Genomic DNA, 20,280 nt, shown 5'->3' on the forward strand with positions numbered 1-20,280 from the left:
AACTTCGGTTTAGTGTTTACTTCGGAATTAGGGAAGGGAGGGGAAGAAAATCAAGAATGAGGGATTTAAATTATATCTGTATTTTTTGTTCCTAGAAAAAAAGATTTGAAGGGAATACAGCAAAATGTTAAGATTTATTTATTCCACCAGATATAAATATAAGTGGGTATGTAAGTGCTTAAAACATGATTTTCAGTTTTATTCTGCACGTTTGAACTATTTCACAATAGAATTTTTAATAAGTAAAATTGTTTCCCGCAGAAGAGAAGGAATAAAAGGATACAAATACTCCTTTCAAAGAGTTTGTATCTCTTTTTCCTATAGTACAAGGCGGGGGGGTTAAGGAATTTCGTGTTATGTCACAAAATGTGGAAAAGGTTAGAGCAGTAAGAGATTTAAAAAGAGTTTGAAAATTTGGCTAAAAAATATGCACTCTATTTTTAAGGACAATTAGAAACTACGGTTGTTTTAAATGCACTTTTCTTTAAATTAATTTTGGCTAAATGGGTCACCAGCTAGGTCACCAACTCAGACTGTGTTTCTGTGTTTGTAAATGCAGAGTGGAGAAATCTCCCAGTGAGATGCTTTTAGTAATAGTTGTGCCTTTTGCTGTGATGGTCCAATGCAGTAATATAAAGTTATACTTTCATCATAAAATCTTTTCCCCAAATAACATGGGATCTATGAATAGCATATCTCTAAGCATCATGACCAGAATCCACCTTTGTGCTGGGCAAGGAGGGTTTGGAATTAACATTGGAAATGCAAAAAAAGACCCACAGCCCAAGGGCCACTCCACATGTCTTCCCAGGGCTTCTTTGGGGCAGTTAAGTGCCAGGGTCCTCCTCTTCCCTCTGAAGAGGGCTTGTGAGCATCTGCTTTACCCTCCTACAAGCAGGTTATTCTCTTTCGGAATATGGTCCCATCCACCCAACCCGCTCTCTTTTGAGAAATATCAACCTCGCACTTGGTTTCATCCTGGTCCTTCCCCTACCCCCCCATAATTACTGTTCCTCCTCTGGCCTGGGGTCCCCTTGGGTGTGCCAGTGCTCTGGACAACAAGCCTGCAGCCGGGACCTCTATGTGACCCAGGACACAGCTCAGGGCTCGCAGACTCCCTTCCTGGAAGCCCTGCTCTCAAACACTGCCCTTTCCAAAGCTCCCTCTAGCCTCTCTTCCACATCTACAGGCTGAGAGGAAAAAGGTTTTCTTTTCTTTGTTTTCAGGCTGGTTTTTGATTTTCGTTCTGCGGTTCTGCTCTGCCTCGCTTAGCTTATCGGCATCAAAGCTGAAACCAGCTGTGTTTGTTTGTGGGTCTTTCATTTCCATGAAACCTGCAGACTTTTCTAGGTCACTTTGTGTTCTTAATAATCAAAAAGGTGATTCACATGACCACAGAGGAAGGACTGGGGTCAAAAAACCTCAAACCCACAGACATCCCTCAGTAGCCATACCGTTGACCTATATGACTGGGAGTAACAATTAAACATCCTTATACAGTTTGGAATTTTATTCTCTTCCAGGGAGAAGTCCCCCAGAAAGCTCTCTCTGACAAGCAATTTCAAGTAAAACTCTTGCTTATAATTTTTCAGCAGCACCCTGTGACAAAGATCACATTTTAAAAAGCCTAGAACCATAGCAGTTGCAGAAAGAGGAAGGGAGTATGTAGGGAATTTCCTTCATATCTTAATAACTCTTAGATGGATTATTATGGGCTCAGCAGCTACCTGAGATCACAACTGTCAAGTTGGTTATTGGAGGAACATCTGGCTGAATGGAGCCCCAGGTCAGTGGAGGTAATCCTAACCATTTAGCAGGCCACTTGATGCCCAAGGACAGTTAAAAGTGCAAAAACCCTGAGCCCCCTGACACAGGAGAAATGAGAAACTGGAAGGAGGCACCTTTTAGAAATTTAGTCCTAAGGCTGTTAACCCACCCTGCTAAGTGCTGCCCAGTTGACAGCACAGTCAGCGACAGAGACCATCCTGGGTGCTATTTATCTCAGAACAAGCTGGGGAATCTGGACTTAATAGGTGGTACCACTTGAGTTTTACGGTAAACAGAGGAACTCAAAGAACCGAATCTCAGGGACCACAGTGGCGGCAGAAGCCAGCTCGAAAGAACCCGGTTTCTGCCCGAGCTCCTCCCCACCAAATGGACAGACATACATCAGGCTCCTGAAACAGCAAAGACAAGACCGTATTTGGATTTGTAACTCCCCGGGCATTTGCAGGCAAGTCTGGTTCTTGTTGTCCATTGACTCTGTGATAAAATCAGGGCCTCTGCTCAGCTTGAGACAAGCCATTCGTTTGGACACCTCCCTCTTTGGACAGGAATGCCCGGGTGCTACATGTGTGATTCCAATTTGCTGGTGGGGTTCCCCTGTCAGTCTTCCCAACTCAGTGAGGAATTGCTGCTGTCTGTCTTATGTTATCCTTCCCACACACATCCTTCTATCTCCACCCCATTTGGGGGGGGGGGGTCTTGTGAAAAAATACGGCCTTTGCAGGAAGATGTGGACCGTGGCTGCTTCCACTCACCAGAGCAGGATGGCACAGCCGTAAAGAGGAAAGTTGTAAATAGCCCATTCACAGGACATATCAGGTGAGAGAGTTTTTAGCCGCTACAAACAAAGTCCACCCCATGCCTCAGGGTCTCCGCGTTATAATAGAGTGAGTGAGAAGGTAAGAAAACTTGTGGTTTTAAAACCTCGTCTAACTGAGGGGCATGGCCTTTCCTCTGAGTCTCAGCAAGACAGGGGCAGAGCCAGAAATTGAGCCCAGAACACCTGGCATGAATAGTGAAGAGTAATAGCAGCCATCTCTAGTGCATATTGTTATAAAGCAGGCATGACTCTGAAGGCTTCATGCCTATTGATTCATTGAGTCCTCATCAAAGTTCCGGGAAGTAGGTGCTATTCTTGATCCCATTTTGCAGATGGGGAAGCTGAGTCTGCAAGAGATTAAGCACCTTACCCCAGGTGGTATACAACTAGGAAGTGGCAGGCCCTGTCTCGAAACCCAGGTCATCTGGCTCCAGAGTGAGCTCTTAACCAGTAGGCTACGCTGTAGGGTCTCTGAGAGTACACTATTATTACTGCTAATAATAATAATAATAGCTGTCTACTGAGCGCTTTCCCTGTGCCAAGCACTATTAAAGAAGCACTTTGCCTGCATTATCTCCTTTGTTCCTTGCAGTCAGTCTCAGATGTTGCTTATTACTCTTTTATACATAAGAAAACTAAGACTTGGGAAGTTGAGTGACTTACTCAGAGTCAGGTAACTAATATGTGGAGGGGTCAAGATTCCAGCCCAGGAAATCTTGAGAATTTGGACTGTTAGGATGGGGAGCAAGAGAGTCGGGGTGTAGTTGGACTTGCTGGCAAGGACTCCTCCTAGGCCCCCTGCTGCCCTTTGAAGCCCACAGTAGCAGGAGCAACTCCGTGAACCCTTGGATTTCTTAGAAGAGCTGGGACTTTTCCATCATATACTTGGCTGGTTCTGTCACCTGTGCTGAGCAGGTCCCCCAGCTTCCACTAGCCCATACTGTCTGATACCACTGTCGCTCTGAGTACAGTTGCTGACAGAGAATTGTACTCAGTAAATTATTAGGGAAGCTAATAATCGCCCAGTGCATCCTTGCTTTCTTTCCTGAATGAATGGGTGAATGGAATGAGTGCTTTTGCATTGGAAAGTAGCCAATAGCTAACAGATGCCTGACTTCACATGTGATTTTTCTAGATTCTTACTCGCTAATGCAAAGAGACTACAGGCCATCGTTTGGGGGGTAAGAATCTGGCAGTTTGCTTTGGACTCTGGGTAGTGTTGAGGAAATGACCCAAGTCCTCTCTCCTTGACTTAGCTGTAGGAATAGCTGTCTTATTATTCTGGTCTACATAGCATATCAATAACCGTGAAGATAATATAATTTCAATACTAGCACAATAATTAGTACTTACCAAGTTCAGTGTCTGTGCTAAGCAGTCGATATTTTTGCAGTAAACCTCTTTCAGTCTCATTTCGTCAGATGAGAAAACTGAAGCCCACAAAGTTTGAGTAACCCTCATGTTGCCACTCAGTTGGCAAATGTTGAGTCTTCATTCGAACTAAGAGCTTTGCCTTTGAAGTCCCATACTCTTAACCACCATGAGTTGATCACGTGCACGGAAACTGAGGCTCAGAGATTCTAGATGGCTCACCAAGGTCCCTCAGCTGGTTTATAATAAAGTCTAAATTTGAACTCAGGCTACCTATGTCATCCTGTCTGTTTTAACAAAGGCTCTCAAGGTCAGGCTCAACATTTACTCCTTCAGGCAAGGGAAGGCTCAGAAGGAAGCCCTGAAGAAGTCTGTGAAGTGTGAAGTGGTACAGAGGCAGAAGGTAGTTTGGGCTTGCTTAAAAACTCGCTCAAAGTGGGAGTCAATCCACCATGCAAAATTCAGTCCTTGAGGTAGAGCAAAAAATTTTTAAAAAGAAGATTCTCCCACAAAAGTTTGATAGCCAGCCTCTGGGTATAACTACTCAATCCAGGAGAATCAGAAGTTGTAGGTTGTAATAGCCCATTTCATGGATCCTGGCCATCGGTTGGGGAGTAGAGCAGGTTGTTGTCCAAAAGAACTTACCTCTCTGCTAAGAGTAATTGATCAGTACACCCATCTGTCCATCCATCTGGAAGTACCTGTTGGGTACCTACTAGATCCGGGGCCCTGTGGCAAGGGAGAGAGCCCTAGTTCCTGCCCTCCCAGGGCTTACATCCTAACGGGGAAAGCTTCTATGAAGCCAGAACTCACAATAAACTCTGATGGGATGAGATAGGAAACACGCAGGATGCTATAGGTGTTCATAGCCTAGTCTACCCACCAGGAATCGCCTCCTATAGGAGATGTCATTTTACTGAGACCTGAATGACATGTGAGTGTTAGCTATGTGAAAAACAGGGAAGAGTGTTCTAAACAAAGGGAACAGCATATGTGGAGTCCAGGAAGTAAATGAGAGCCTGCGTACAATTGGAGGACTTGACAGTGCTCAGACCAGTTAGATTTTGGGAAGTCAATGGTTCTTTGTTTTGGAAGAGGTCATGAAAATTTCTGAGAGGCTCTGGACCCTTTTCCCAGGAAAAAACACACAGCGCCTATGAGATGTTGCATATCATTTTAGGAGGTTCACAGGCACCTTCTGAAGCCCACCCATGAAGTGGGGCTGAAAGGACCACTGGTTAGGAACCCTGTTGTGTTCACTCTCACCTTGACTCCCACTTAGAAACAGTGCTGGCCACACTTTCCTGCACATGTAGACTTCTCCTTACACATCTGAAGTCCCTACCTCTGGGTAAGTTCCCTGGGTTTATCAGCCATCAGTGTAATTACTGTCTTAAAGAAGTTACAATCTATAAACTCACCTTGATGGATTACCCTGGACATATCACCTTTTCTCCCCATGGCAGGAGTAAAGAATATTATTGCATGTCTATTTTTAGACATGCTGTTTTCTTTCTCACTTACTTTCTTCTTTAAAGGAAGTGGCAGTAGGAGAACCAGGGCTTAAGTATTTGAAAAGGAAAAGATTGACAGTACCTCTGTTTCCGTTCTGAATTGCTCATCCTAAAATTGACTCCTTTGAGGGCTGATGGAAATCACCAAGCACTGCCTTAGAGGAACACATCCTTAAACTCGGTGTCACACGGGTCCCAATACAGTGTGTCCCCTTTATCGCACTCCCATCACTCTCCTCCACCACTGGCCTCCTGGAGGCTCCTCAAACAAGCTAGGCACTTACTGCCACAGGGTCTTTGCACTGCCTGTTCTCGCTGCCAATAATTCACTTCCCCCAGATAACCACAGGACTTACTCACTCACCACATTCAAACTCTTATTGAAATGTCACCTACTCAGTGAGGGCTCATCTAACCACCATATTTAAAAATAACCCCCACCCCCATCCCTGGTGTATCTGGCACTTATCATTATCTAAATACTATTGTATTTCATTATTGATTTTGTTTATAAGCCTCATGCAGGCAAGCATGTAAGCTCACTGTTCTTAGAACAGTCCATGGCACATACTAGGGGTATTCAATCTATGTTTAACAAATTAATGGACCAATAACATGCCTGTGTGGGTTTGAGGAAGACAGCATCTCAGGGATCAGAATGTATACATAGTCAATCTACAGGTTTACATTCCAAAACTCCAGCATCATTCAGGCCCAGAGAAATGAGAACATCACGCTTGCCATGCTCTTGGGTTCCACTCTAGCCAGCACCCTTAAGAAAACAATTAGCACCTTTGATTTGGAGAAATGATTCCAAGGCTCTCGTGGGAATAGGTAACAATCTGAGGACCCCTGATCCAGACAGTGATTTCCAAAGGAAATGAATTCAGCCTCTCTGGGTTTCCATCCTCAGATTTCCCTGACGTTGAAAAGCCATGGCTATTTTGGTGGCTGAACTAGGTTTCTTGCCCTCAGGTTTTCAGCCGAGGGATAGCCTTTAGTCCTTAGCCTCTAGCCCCCTCCCAAAATGGAACCCTGTAAAGTTCATGCTTCCCAAGAGAAAAGATGTCCTTGATGTTGCTATCAAGTGGCATTTACATTCACTTTTGACAACAGTGACCAAAACTGTGCTTGCTCTTTGGTCTTTTGTGTCTCATCTCAAATGTACAGTCATCCCCAAACTATTATTTCATCTTTTGAGTCCTCGTCCTGTGTCCCTGAGGCTGCGAGCTCTATTGTTTGAAACTCTTACCGCTGCTGTGGAGATATTAAATTAAGCACTGCAGCTTAGCATGGAATGTGTAGATACTTGAAGCAGGATTTAAAAGGCATTCTGATTTCCTAGAAATGTAACAGTACATTGCCTTGGAGCGGAGAGCGATGCAGGAAGGAGCCGCCTTTTCCAGCCCCGAGTCTGCTGCTTCTCAACGCAAAGGAGCTTAAATCACGAGCCGAACGCAGAGCCTGTGAAAGGCTGAGGATGTGTTCTGTTTAGGAGACCCTGTAAACGGACTTGTTTTGCTGGGTGGAGGAATGAATCATCTCAGCCGTGCACACCAGCTGCAGCCCGTGGAAGTAAACCGAGGGCTTTCCCACAGCATGCGCTGTATATTTCATTGTTAGAGCTTTGCATTTTGACAGGTAGTTCTTATCCTTCTGGAAAGAGAGGTCTGAAGCCAGCAGCTGGAGGAAGACCTGGCAGGGCCTGCTGTCTAAATTGAGAGCAAGCATGTGCAGCAAAGCCTCGTTATAACATGACCTGTTATTATGTGGATTTTGATATCTCAGGGGGCAAATACGTCTCCCAGCATAGAACAACTCCATGCGGCAGATGCCTGTTGTAACTTGTCTAACCCAGATCACAACCTTGTCTCAGAATCCAGTGTTACAAAGGGCTTTGCGCCACTTTTAAAAAATTGACACAAACACAGATCGTGAATTATGTGCACTATGCGAATGGTTAAAGCTGTGTATGGTGCTCACTGAGGTCCTTTCTCTCGTGGAACTTACATGGAGAATGTGCTAGATTGACTGCAAAAATGTCCCCAGTTTTTCAGGATCCATTTATCCGCATGCTCTGCAATGTAGTGCTGCAGATGCTCTCATAAAAAGGTAGAATTCTGTCTCACCTCCTCTTGAATCTGGACTAGTCTTGAGACTTTCTTTGGCCAGCAAAAGGTGGCAGAAATGACAGTGTGCCAGTTTGGAGCCTAAACCTTCAGAGGCCTTGTGAACTCCTGCTCTCTTTTTCTTGTTCTCTCTGTCTCTGTCTCTGTCTCTCTCTCTGTCTCTGTCTCTCTCTCTCTCTCTCTCTCTCTCTCTCACACACACACACACACACACACACAACTCTGCTAATCATATTAAAACAAGCCCACACTAGCCTTCTAGTAGATAAGAGGCCATGTACAGGAGACCCTAGTTGTTCCAGCAAGGACCATCCTAGACCAGATCACAGCCAGTCAGCTCCCAAACACGTGAGAGTACCTAGCTGAGATCAGCAGAGCCACCTGACTAATCCCTGTAGACACATGAGTGAGCCCAGCCAAGACCAGATGAATCATCCAGTTGACCTATAGACTCATGAACAACAATCAGCCATTGCTATTTTAAGCCACTGAGTTTCAGGGTGGTTTGTTATACAGCAATAGCTAACTAATACAGGAAGACTGGCAATATGTAAGTGAACAAATACATAAGGGAGAGTAAGCAGTTCAGATAGGGACAACTGCCATGAAGGAAATAAGACAGGGTCACATGATGGAGAGGGAGTTGCACAGTCTACTTTACATAAGCAGCTAAGTGAAGGCCTTTCTGAGGAGGAGACAGGTGGGCCATGATCTGAATGATTAGAGGATGCTGACTGTGGGTAGGGGTGAGGCAAGAGTTTTCCTGGAGCAAAGAAAAGCACGTGTGAAGGTCCCAAGACAGGGTTGGGGGAATAACGAAGTAGAAAGGGAATAGTGGGAGCAGAGGTCTGCGAGAGAGACAGGAGCCAGACTGGTACACGTGCTGGGAGAAGCCATGGAGGACACCGACACAGGGGAGTGACACTGTATGTTTTTCACTCTCTGGCTCTTGTGTGGTGGCCGCAAGAAAGCAGTTGACAGACCGCGGCAGAGGTCAGATGGGTGGCGCTGGGGACTCAGACGAGGATGGCCCTAAGTGAGCAGGCCCGCTCTGCCCCTGCCATAGCACGCACCCCATTCTTCCTTGTTCAGAGCCTGCTGTTTACCCAGTAGTGCCGCCACCAGGGGATGGTGGGCTCCCTGAGCAGGGCACCCGTCTCCTTTGTCTCCCCACCTCCGGTGCCACGCATACAGTAGGGCCTTAGTAAAGGCTTGCTTAGGAAAGTTCTCTGAACTGATGATCCCTAACTGGTGCAGTGAAGTCCTATCCAATCTCTTCCCTTTCCTTTCACTCCAGTGGCCTGGGAGGGGTGCTCTTCCTCTTTCACAGGACTGTGGAGGCCCCATGAACCGCTCCAGGACGTGGTCTTTGTTATTACAAAGCATCTCTTAATGGCCTGTGGCCACCGCCCAGTGGGTTCCTCTCCAAAGTCTGGAGTGCGTGCCTGGGCTCTGTTTGGGGTTCAGCCTGACTCATCAGGTGACCATGGGGAAGTCTTTAGGCTTTTTGGCGCCTCTTTCTCCTGCTGTAAAATTCCTCTGCTTCGCGCTTCCCACCAACCCACGTTGAAGGCCCTAGACTGCTAGGATCCAGTGTTTATGGAGCACCCGGAGTGATGGAGGCAACCACTTGGAGCAGATGCTGCATCTGGGACCCTGCCCCGATGAGCTAACGTTCCCCAAGTGCCTTGGGAATCACAAATAAAGGAACTTTATGAGGATATAGCCTTATTATTTTTACACTGTCTCTCGCTGCCCTTTTATTAGTAGAATTATTTGGGGCTGGCCTTCTCCTTTCAACTGGCATAAATTTTCTTTGACTCAGCGTGGCTTTTTTTTTTTTCCTTTTTTCCCTAGGAAGGGTGGGTGGAATTTAGAATTAAAAAGTAGCAATGCAGCAGGAATGCAGGCTTGTCTTAAATTTCACAGCAGTTCATGAACTTCAGGAAATCTGAACACACAGCATGCAATTAAGACCAGGAGGAGGGTTTTTTTTTTTTTTTTAATCAGTTGTGAAGGAGAAGGTGGTTGGGTGGAGAGGGACTGCTCGCAGGCCTCCGAGGCCTGGAAAGTGGCTCTGGGGACAGGGCAGACAATAGCCTGTTGGTAAGCCAGCAGCCTCGGCTTGTCTTTTGATCTTTTATCACCTGACCTGTCTAGGACCAAGTGTGGCAGGTCTCGCCCCTGAAGAGAGAGACCAGAGCCCAGTTCAGGAAAGGCCATGGGGCCCTGAGGGTGTGACATCATCTCCCACAAGAAGATTCTCCCCTGAGTCTCCAGTGATGCTGTGTGACTAATGTCTGCCACCACTTTGGAGCTGCAGTTTTCCAATATGGTGCAGTGGGTCAGAAGCTGAGGGCTGAGAACTAGGAGGGGGCCATAAAGAGACCAAGAGGGCTCTTAGCCAATGGAAAGGCTCGCAGGGCAGTAGACTTACTTGGAAGCTGGTTCTCTACTTCTTGTTTTGGCTCCGAGCTGGAGAGGGCATGCCCGGCACCTGCTTCTGCTCTGGAGCCTGGGAGGAGCCGCAGGGTGATGACACAGAAAATGCCTAAGGGCTAGTGCCTGGAGCCTAGCAGACCTGGATTCCAGTCCTGCTGCGCTGTTGCCCTTGGGCACGTCCCTTTACCCTCTGAGCCTCAGTTTACTCATCTATAAAATTTATATATATATATATATATATTCTTTGAAGGGTATTATGTATACTAATTTTTGAGGAATAAGTGAGTGAATTCCTTCAAATCTAAAATGCCCCTTGCACTTACTCTTTGGTGATGAGGAGAAACACTACATCAAGTGCACTCATTTGGGACATTAAATACGCGAATACACCAGCAGGAGTTCCTGGTGCATGATAGGGACTTCATAGATGTTTTTATTTTGGAGTAGGATGTATAGAAACGGGCCTTTAGATTCCCACAGACCTGGGTTGGAATTCCAGTTTGATTGTTAATAGCTGTGTGACCTTAAGCAGATCCCTTCGCAGGCTTTCTGAATCTCTGCTTGTTCTTCTGTCAAATGGGGATATAGTGAAAGTACCTTTGTGATCATTTATGGAAAGGATCCGGGGCAATCTGATGTGTCTCATGCACAGCCCAGGGCTTAGCACACGGTCCCAGCAGCATTTGGCCACTCTTGCTCTTCTGATTCTCCTCTAAAGGTGCGCTCTTTTTGGTCAGAAGGCCTTGGGAGGCTAAAATGTAGTCTGGCGACGGCCTGATGGTGCCCACGCTCCTTCTCCTTGCCTTGCACTGAGCCCCTAGTGGGATTACAGAAGCTCTTGAGCTGAAGCAGCCGGGGAGGCTCATGGCTGGCTGGTGGGGGAGGGCTCTGGGGCCAGGAATCACGCCTGGCATCCTGTTTGGCGAGTTCAGAATAATGATAGTTGACTTCTGTGCCCATCCTCCCCAAAGAATTCTTATAACAGCCCTGCTGGGGGGTTTTGTTTCCATTATCCCCCTTTTGCAGATAACTGAGAGGTGACATAATTTTCAAGAGGTCAGGTGGGCTAGTCAGAATGAGACAGTGCAGATTTGAACCCAGGCAGCCTGACTACAGAACCGCAAAGTATCCACCGTACTCTGTCAGTCAGAAGAAGCCTGGGTTGGCCAGACCAGGAGAGGGATAGGGAAATAGACCTTCTGTGAGCCAGTAGTTCAGAAGAGGGACCCCAAAGCCACCACTCCTTTGGTGTGTGGTTCTCTGTCATGGACAAGTGGGTGTTCATGTGGCAGTGGTGACCAGCTAACGCCAGTACTTACTGGCCACAGGGACAGAGAGGGCCCGTTCTGACCTGCGGGGACTGGTGATAGCTGATCTAGGCTCTCATTCTCTGGAGAGAAGTTATGGATATCCAAACCCTTTGGCTATACAGCTGTGCAGTTTTGGGTGAGTCACTCCACCTCTATGAATCACAGTTTCCTCATTGGTTAAACAAGATTAACAGAACCCACTCTTCAGAGCCCTGTTTATAAGGGATTAAAAATATTACATGGAAAGTCTTGGGTATTTTTTAAGAACTCAACACAGAGTGGCTGCTAATAATAACAGGAACAACAAGAACAACAATAATAATAACAGTTGTTGTTGTTGTTGTTATTACTACTACCACCAACCCTAGCAGGACAGTATTTAATTTCTGCACAAGATGCAAGGATAAGTGAGTGTATTCCCTCACCTCTAAATTGCCCCTCCCATTTATTTACAGCTCCTGGGTGATAAGAAACATTACATCAAGTGCACTCATCAAATGTGAACTCTATTCCAATTTCTAAAAAGCTTAAAGGTAGGAAAATAATGCATTTTAGGACTATGGAAATTCATGGTTCCTCCTCACTCCAAAAAAGTTTGTAGACAGAATTGTTTCTACATAGGCTTCTTGCCTGTGGCAGGCTTCACGGATGCCTGAACTGTGTGCGTGCAGGCTGAAGACGAGGCGGGGACGCCTGGGCTCAGGAAGGTCCAGGCAGTTGACTTGGGCAAGCAGAGGACTGAGGGATGGACAGACCTTGGCTGTGCAAATAGAGGAAGAAGTAATGACAGCTGTGAGGGACTACCTGAGAGTAGCCCAATGGGTCGTCCAGCTAACCCAGTCTTCCCTTTTATAGCCTGTCTCCAACTAGCTGTGACATTGCCTCTTGGTGCTGAATTTCTGCTCACTACCAGATGGCCGCCGTGGTCCCTGCCATCCTGACTGCCCTCACATCTGTTGCTCTTCACATCATCATTCCAGATGTAGGAGGCATGCAGAGAATAGAGTAAATCATAAAGTTCAACGATCATATTAATGGCTGACATTTATTGAGTACTTGCTGTCGGCCAGCTTCATGCAAAATGCATCATCTCAGGCAATTCTCACATAACTCTATGGAACAATGACTACTGTCAGTGCCCATTTTACAGATGAGAGAATTGAGGCACAGAGAAAGCTAAATATTTCCTAGGAAGTAGTAGGTATAAGATTCAGCAACATTAAGGCCTATCCCTCTTCCATTCCTCTATGTGTCATGTCCTGTAATTCCATAAGATTCCAGAAATATGTGCCTTGACAAAGGGATACTCGTGAGGAAGGAGGTGGTACAGGTGGAGAATACTTGGAAAGAACTTGGTGTTTGGGGGTCGAGCCTGCTTGGGGACTATTTTGTTTCCTTTCCTGTATCTCAGAGAAGTTAAGCAACTTGTTCGACGTCACAGCCTGTGAAGGGGCTTCAGACACCCTGCAGTTTTCTCAGCAACAGAGGAAAATCTGTGATGCTTGGAATGTCACTTGTTGGGTCAAAATAATAGAGCATAAGGCAACTGCTTCAAAGTAAAGAGGGATACTGAGGCCCTGAGAGGCCACCAAGCTAAGGCTTTTGAACACTTAGAATTTGGCTGTTTGAAAGCTACATATTGAGAGTTTAAACCTGTCCCCCCGCCGACTCTGTGACCTTGGGCAAGTCCCTTTACCCAAACTCCATGTTTCTATCTGAAAATGGAGATGGCGATACCCCTTGGCAGGGTTATTGTAAGGCTTGGCTATCACACAAACAAAGTGCTCAGAATGGTGCTGGCATGGAGGAACTGCTCAATAAATATTACCTATCATGTTGTAGAAGATTCCAAGTATCCCCAAGGGGTCAAAAAAAATGTCACGGGTGTTATTTAAGTATGGAATTGCTTCAGTCCTTTCTTTCTGATGCCCACGCAGGTGTGTATGGGAAAAGATTGGGGATGGGCCTGAGGAAAGCTAATTTCCAGGAATGGTGGCCCCCTCAGCAATTTCATTCTCACTTTCAGATCCCTGCACCTCTTGCAGTGGTGAGCGTTTCTCTAGCTGGAGAACCGGTGGCCTAGGAGCACAAGTGGGTAACAAAGCCTGCCTGGCCCCCCACCTACATGCTGGGCTGTTCCTGAAGTGCTGCCAGGACAGAACCGTAAAAGGCGAGGTTCCCTGGCTGTTGTCTTTGTTCTCGTTGCTAGCTGGAATGTCTCACAATGACAGGAGGCCAGGAAAAGCCCTTTCAGTGTCCCATCGCCATCTCCCTTCAGCAACACCGTCAGGCTTGCCTTCTTGGGCCACACAAATCCTGCCAGGGGAGGAAGAACAGCACTCCCTGGGTTGAGAGGGACCACCTGAATTTTAGCCAAGGTGGGTGGCCTGGTGTTGACATTATCTAGTAAGGAAGGAAGAAGCCCGAAGAAAGAAGAGGCAGGGAATTTGGGGGGACTTTTAAGTTTGGAGGAAGGGCTGGAAGAGCCATCCACTTGGTCAGTTAGTGAGCACCTACTCTATGCCAGGCACCATGCAAGTGTTTCAAAATGTAGGTTTTGTTGTTATTCAGGGATGGTGAGGCCAACAGATAAGGAGACGAGTGCCATTGAAAAATTAGTTTGTTAAGCCACAGTTCCCATGGGTAGGAGGCGTGCCATGCAGGACCACGTGGGAAGCACCAGAGTCAGTCAGGAGGCAGAAGGGGCAAGGGAAAATGTGGCCGAGAGCCTTTATTGCGGTTTCCACAGGAAAGGCAGGGCAAACAGGCTCAGGATTGGTTGCTTTGAGTGATTTCATTGGTCTCTGGCAGGTACAGGCTGTCCTGAGTTGTCTGGTACCTGGCCCTGGGGTGATTAGGGCAGGGCAGTATTAGCCCAGAGCAAGTATATGACCCCTGTGAGTGCCCAGGAAAGGAAGTGGTTCGGGGAATTGGCTTCTGCGGGGCGGGGCGCTTTGCTTATGAAAGGTACACTCAAAGGCAAGTCGTTTCCTGTCTCTAGCAATCAGCTGATCCTGGGATGAGCAGTCTTCCTCGGGTCAGTAAGGCCCTAGCTGTCCAAATGTCAGAATAAAAAAAAATGTTGAATGCACCTAGGCTCTGGGGAGTACATGGTACACAAAACAGACCTGAGCCCTGTCCCCATGGAGTTTTCCATCCAGCAGGGATGAAGACATCAGATCACTGATCATTCTAAAATGCATTGACAGATGAAATAAAGAACAGGCTTCTGTGGGATTTTTTCATAAGTAAATATCCCTGATGACCTGAAAGAACCCTCTGCATAGAGAATGGGTGTGGAGAAAGGAACATCACTTCTCTTTACTGATGTTGGTCAAAATTGGCCAACCTGATTAAGAATTGGCACATGTCAAAAGCAAGAAGAAAACAAAAAAGACTTGTGCAGGGGAAAGGCAGGAAGTGAGGGAAGGGCAGAGAAGAAAAGGGAAGCTCCAAGGTTTAGAGGTTCCTTGAACTTTCTTATCACGTACCAGTCTTTATGGCTTATCTGAAGATAGACCATCTGTTCTATCACTATCGGCAGTGTGTTGGAGAATATTGTCAGAAGTCTTTGAACTCCGGGGAAACATGTCCTGCAGAATAGCCACGTCTTCCAATCCGTGTGTCATCTGGCTGCTGCAACTCCTGCTGGCCTTCCATCTACACTCACCTTCCAATCCCAGACCATTTGGAACCAACCTGGAAATCATTATCTCATCAAGTTACATTGTCACATCAGCAAGTGGGAAACTATGACCCTAGAGATAAGACCTGAGATTTGCTTCTCCTCTGGCTGAGGTTCATATGCAAACCACACGGTTATCACGCTCCTTTCCAATGTCCAGTACAGCATTCTTCTCCTTTCTGTGATGGAGATGGGACCAGTAGCACCAGGACAAGAACCGTTTTGGAGCATGAGATTGAAAGGGTGTGGGGGGTGATTCAAGGCGCCATTAATTCTTGGGAGGAGAGGAGAGTCAGTGAATATAAGAAATGAAACCATCTTGGAAGGCATCATCTAAAAGTAGAAATTTAGTGGCTGTGCTTCCTTCTATCCTCAGACTTTGGGCACCGCAAAATGATAATCAAGCCCAATTAATTACTTGCCATGTCATTAAAAAAGATGAATGGTGAAATGTTTTTAAATTCTTGACTTAATTGAAATCAATGTTTATATGACTTGCCAAAGTTTTAAAAATGTGTGTGACGGGCTGAAAATGTTAGCATAAGAAGGGTTTCAGGCACATCAGATGCAAAAACATTGAAAACCATTCGTCTAATTTAATTGTCAAGTTGTGCCAAAAACGCTAACATGATATCTTTGAAGAGTAATTGGTACAAAGAATATCCTCAAAGAGAAATATTTCTACACGTCTGGCTCTTATCTTGCCCTCGTTAAAATTTTTTTCCTTCCCGTTGGCAGAGTGAGTGCATGCTCCTTCCTGGCCCTTTCCACACTGGGACCCAACTTGTTCTGCAGATTTTTCAGCCACTGAACTTTACTGTGTTATTGGAATGAGTGCAGATTCTTTCTTCAGATTCAGCCCAAGATAATCATGGAGGGATTTTTGATCCTTTGTTGCCGCCAAATGTGGTCTTTTCATCTATTTGTTTAATCAGATAGGTTGGAAAGTTGCTGCCTCCTCAGCTCCTTGGAGACAAGGGTACCTGCTCACTGAAGTGTGATGAATTCTGGGGTTTCAGTGGCATTTCCTTGAAGTGGGTCCAGAGGCAACTTTTAGCCCCTCTCCCTCAATCATATTACCCAGAAGTTCCTGGAATGATCCCAATGAGAGATGAATGAAAGGTGAGGAAAATGGAGAACCCATTCCATTTTCAACACTCTAAAATGAAGAGGATAAAAAGAAGCAGTGGTCCCTGGCTGATGGGGTGATGAGAGCCACCCACAGCATCCCTGAGACACTAGCTTTCTATGTGGCTTACCTGGGCCACAGGTGACACGACAGCTTACCGTAATCTTCTGCATCACCTTCCTGCACAGTGACTGTATTCGCCATGGCCTGGAACAACAGATCTACCTCCAGCCACATTCCAAAGCTCCCTTCCTCTGCTCCATGTCTATTTTCACCATATCGCTTGGCATCTTCCAACATGATAGCATTTTATCTGTTTCAATGTCTGTCACCCCTGGTAGAATTTAATCTCCTGGAGGGCAAGGAGCTTCGTCTTGTTCACTCTGTACCTGACATGTAGTAGATACTTAGTAAAAATTTGTAGAAATGATGAAGGGAGATTTAAGGACTCACAAAATTATTGACATAGTAACACCTCTGTTAAAAGGAATAACGAGGGAGATGGGTATAATTCTGCCACCCTAATAGTCTGGTTACACATCACAGATTCCATACATTTAAAAGGATAATCTAAATAAATTTGGGGGGTTTCTTTTGAAGGCACAGGATGCCAAAGGGCTGGGTCTTCCCTTGATCACTTTAAGATCTTGGTGTCAGGGATGTGGAAATCAGCGCCAGTGCTATGTTCTGGCTAGTGGGCAGGATGCCATGTGCCCGTGCTACTGGACAAAGCTTTATAACTTGTGAGTTTTACCAGCCTTGCCCTTCAGCCAGCCGGCTGAAAAGGTTCTGGCTTTTCCAGCTGAGTTACCCCCACCAACCTCACCCCTGCGGGGTCCGTCCCTGCAGAACCAGGTCCTTGGCTTCTTTGATGCAGAATCTGTGGAATGATATGTGTGTATGTCCAGGGAAAGAGTTAGAGCTGGAGAGGGGCATGCCTTGAAGAACGAAGGAGAATTGTGTTGGAGGAGCTTTGGGGGATGAGGGGACCAAGGGTGGGAGGAACTGGAGAGGCTGCAGGGAATGCTGCAGGGGCACAGATGAAGAGAATTTTACTGTGTTCTGCTAGACTGGGGTAGTTATTTGGGCCCTTGACCAACATCACTCTGGGTACGAGGGGGGATTTCACCTCCCTTCCTCCTGAAGTCAGACTTGAGCTGGTGTCTCGCTCTGACTAATGAACTCTGAACAGAGGCAATGTGTGGCACTTCTGTGCAGAAGCTTTTAGAGCCATGTGTAGTTCACCTTTCTCTCTCCTCCTTACCTCTCTGACTGTGGAGCTTTTGCTGGGATGGATCCCAAGTAACTATGACAAGCAGAACCCCCTGCTAACCCACTGCAGACACAGAGCATGAACAGGGAATAAATATGCTGTGTAAAAACCACTGAGATTTCAGTTTGTTACTGCAGCACAACTTGGCACATCCTGACTTAATGTGACCAAAGCCCTTTATAGTGGTAAGGTCAATGTAATTAAAAAGAAAACTTGAATTTTTAAAGAATGTCTTTTTATTCACTATTCATTCATTCAACAAGTGTTTATTGAGCACCTACTCTGTGCCAGGTGCTGGATGAAGCACTGGAGATACAGCAATGAACAAAACAGAAATCCCTGCCCTCACTTCAGGAAGACAGGCGATTTGAAAAAGATAAATATGTGAAATACTTGCTGATGGTTCTGCTTCCTATTGTCAAGAAGAAGAACAGATTCCAAAAAGAAGAGGAGATGAGAGGTGTGAGACAGTTGCAGTTTTTAAATCGGGATGCCTGGGAAGGCCTTGGTGAGAATGTCATATGTCATATTTGAGACCTGAAGGAGGTGAGACAGTGAGCCTTGCTTATATCTGGGGGAAGAACATTCCTGGTGGTGGGAAGAGTACCTGCAAAGCCCCTGAGATGGGAATGTGTCTCATGTGTTCGTGACATTCAACATGAGTATGGTGAGCGTTGGGAGAGCAGCAGGGGATAAGTTGAGAAGAGACAAGGCCAGACCGTGTAGGACCTCAGAAGCCACAGTAAGGACTTTGACTTTTGCTGTTCGTGAAAAGGAAAGTTATTGGAAGGTTTGGGGCTGGTGTTTGTCATGATCTGACTTCATTTTCATGGGAATTCTCTGCCTGACTTGAGAATAGACAGAATGTGGACAAGGGCAGGAAGGCTGTTAAAACAACCCAGGAAAGAGATGTTGAGGGATTTGAACCAAGGTGGTAACAGTGGAGGTGAAGGGAGGTGAAGGTAACAGCGGCTTTTTGATGGGTTTTGAAGGAAGAAATGACAGCATCTGCTGAAAGATTGGATGGGGAGTGTGAAAGACAGAAGTCAAAGAAGTCTCCAAATTTGGGGCCTGAGCAGCTGAGTTCTGAGGAGCAGAGTTGCCACCACCTGGAGCAGAGAAGATTACAGAACTTCTGTATTGATACAGCAGTTGATATTGATGAATATCAGTATCAATTCAGGGCGTGTTAATTTTGAGATACCTACTAACCACGGGTTGCTGGGTGATTCTCCTCTTGTTACTTTGCCACTCTGAGCTTAGACCTCATGGGTCCCAGCTTTATAAGCATTGCCAAGTCGAACCAGGACGATGCTTTAACTAGTGCTGACCCAAACTGTGGGCCTCTTATGACCACATGTGGTTCATCACAGTTCAGGGAGCAGCCTTGTGGGAGACACCAAGAGAACATGAGATTTCTCTCTCAATAAGAGCTCACTGTTATGAAATGTACTTGGCTAGTGGGGCCCATACACTTGTAATGAGCTGAATATAGATTCGACTGAGCTATAAAATAAAATAATAACTATTTTAATATATAGCATCTCCCTGCCAAGGCAGCTAAAGAGAAGGCTATGAGCAATAACATTAGTCCGGAGAAAGAAATGAAAAACCACTGAAAACAGCCACCTTCTAAAAGGAAACAGATTAGAAGGGTCCAAAGAGAGAAACCATCACCAGGAGTGAAGCTCACCGGATATTGATAAAACAGTTGTGAGGGAAAAGGCCGGAAGGAAATCTTCCCAGCTGCTCTATGTTGTTCCACTAACCACCAGAGTGACCTCATCCATTCCCCTGGCTTCATCTTCCATCCATGGGTGATGACTCTAAAGGCGGAAGCAGGGCTCCAGACCCCCTGTTTCTATCCCCACTGGGAAATCATCTTCTCAGTGTCTTCTCACTGTCTCTCCAGATCTGGTCCTCCTCCTGAAAAACCTTGAAATCATTGTCTCCTCTTCCTTCTCTCTCACTTCCTCCACCCAGTATGTTCACCCGACCACTGTCCATTTCTTATCATCTTACCATTTACCACCCAGTCCTTCATCTCCCAGCTGGACCACAGCAGCCTCCTAGCTGATCATCCTGCTTGTACCCTAGTGTCTGTACATTCTTAAGGATCAGGTTTTAAACTGCAAATCAGATTAAGCTCTTCCTGAAAACCTTCCGGTGAGATCTCATTTCATTTGGATAAAATCCAAAAGATTTACCAGGGCTTCTAAGTTCCGTGTGATGAGGGACTTACTTGCCCACCTCTCCAACTGTACTTTATGGCACTCTTCCCGTTGCTTCATTGACCTGTCTGTTCCTCTAACATCAAGGCCTTCCTGGCCTCAGGGTTTTTGCACAGGCTTATCCCACTGCCTGGAGTGCTCTGTCCCAGATCTGCCCATGGTACTTCAAGCAATCTTCCCCTGACCAACCCTGACCCATATTATCACTTTGTCATATAACCCCAGCTAGTTGTTTTCATGGCATTTATAACCATAGGAAAGGATCTTGTTTTTATATTTATATATTGCCTGCCTTCTCCAGTCATATGCAAGTGATATGGGAAGAAGGACTTCTTGTGTTTTCCTCTGGATTTCTCACCCCTAGAATGTGGTCTAATATATATGTGTGTGTGTGTATACACACACACACACACACACACACACACACACACACACACACACACACACTATATGATCAGCATAATAACAGCAAGCTTTAATTGAGTAATTATTTTGCGCCAGGCATAATACGTGCATGGTATTTGTCTACTTTATTCCCTGCACAGTGAATAGTACCTGGTGCATAGTAGGTGCTCAAATTTTTTTTTCATG

At 46.0% G+C, this 20,280-nt stretch overlaps 1 protein-coding gene across 10 annotated transcripts in view; it reads left to right on the forward strand.

The window, feature by feature from the left end:
• Positions 1-20,280, forward strand: part of ERC2 (ELKS/RAB6-interacting/CAST family member 2) — a 969,444-nt gene that overhangs the window by 889,743 nt on the left and 59,421 nt on the right. The window lies entirely within an intron of this gene.

The sequence above is a fragment of the Kogia breviceps genome, chromosome 10 (assembly GCF_026419965.1).
Source record: "Kogia breviceps isolate mKogBre1 chromosome 10, mKogBre1 haplotype 1, whole genome shotgun sequence".
Classification (NCBI taxonomy): domain Eukaryota; kingdom Metazoa; phylum Chordata; class Mammalia; order Artiodactyla; family Physeteridae; genus Kogia; species Kogia breviceps.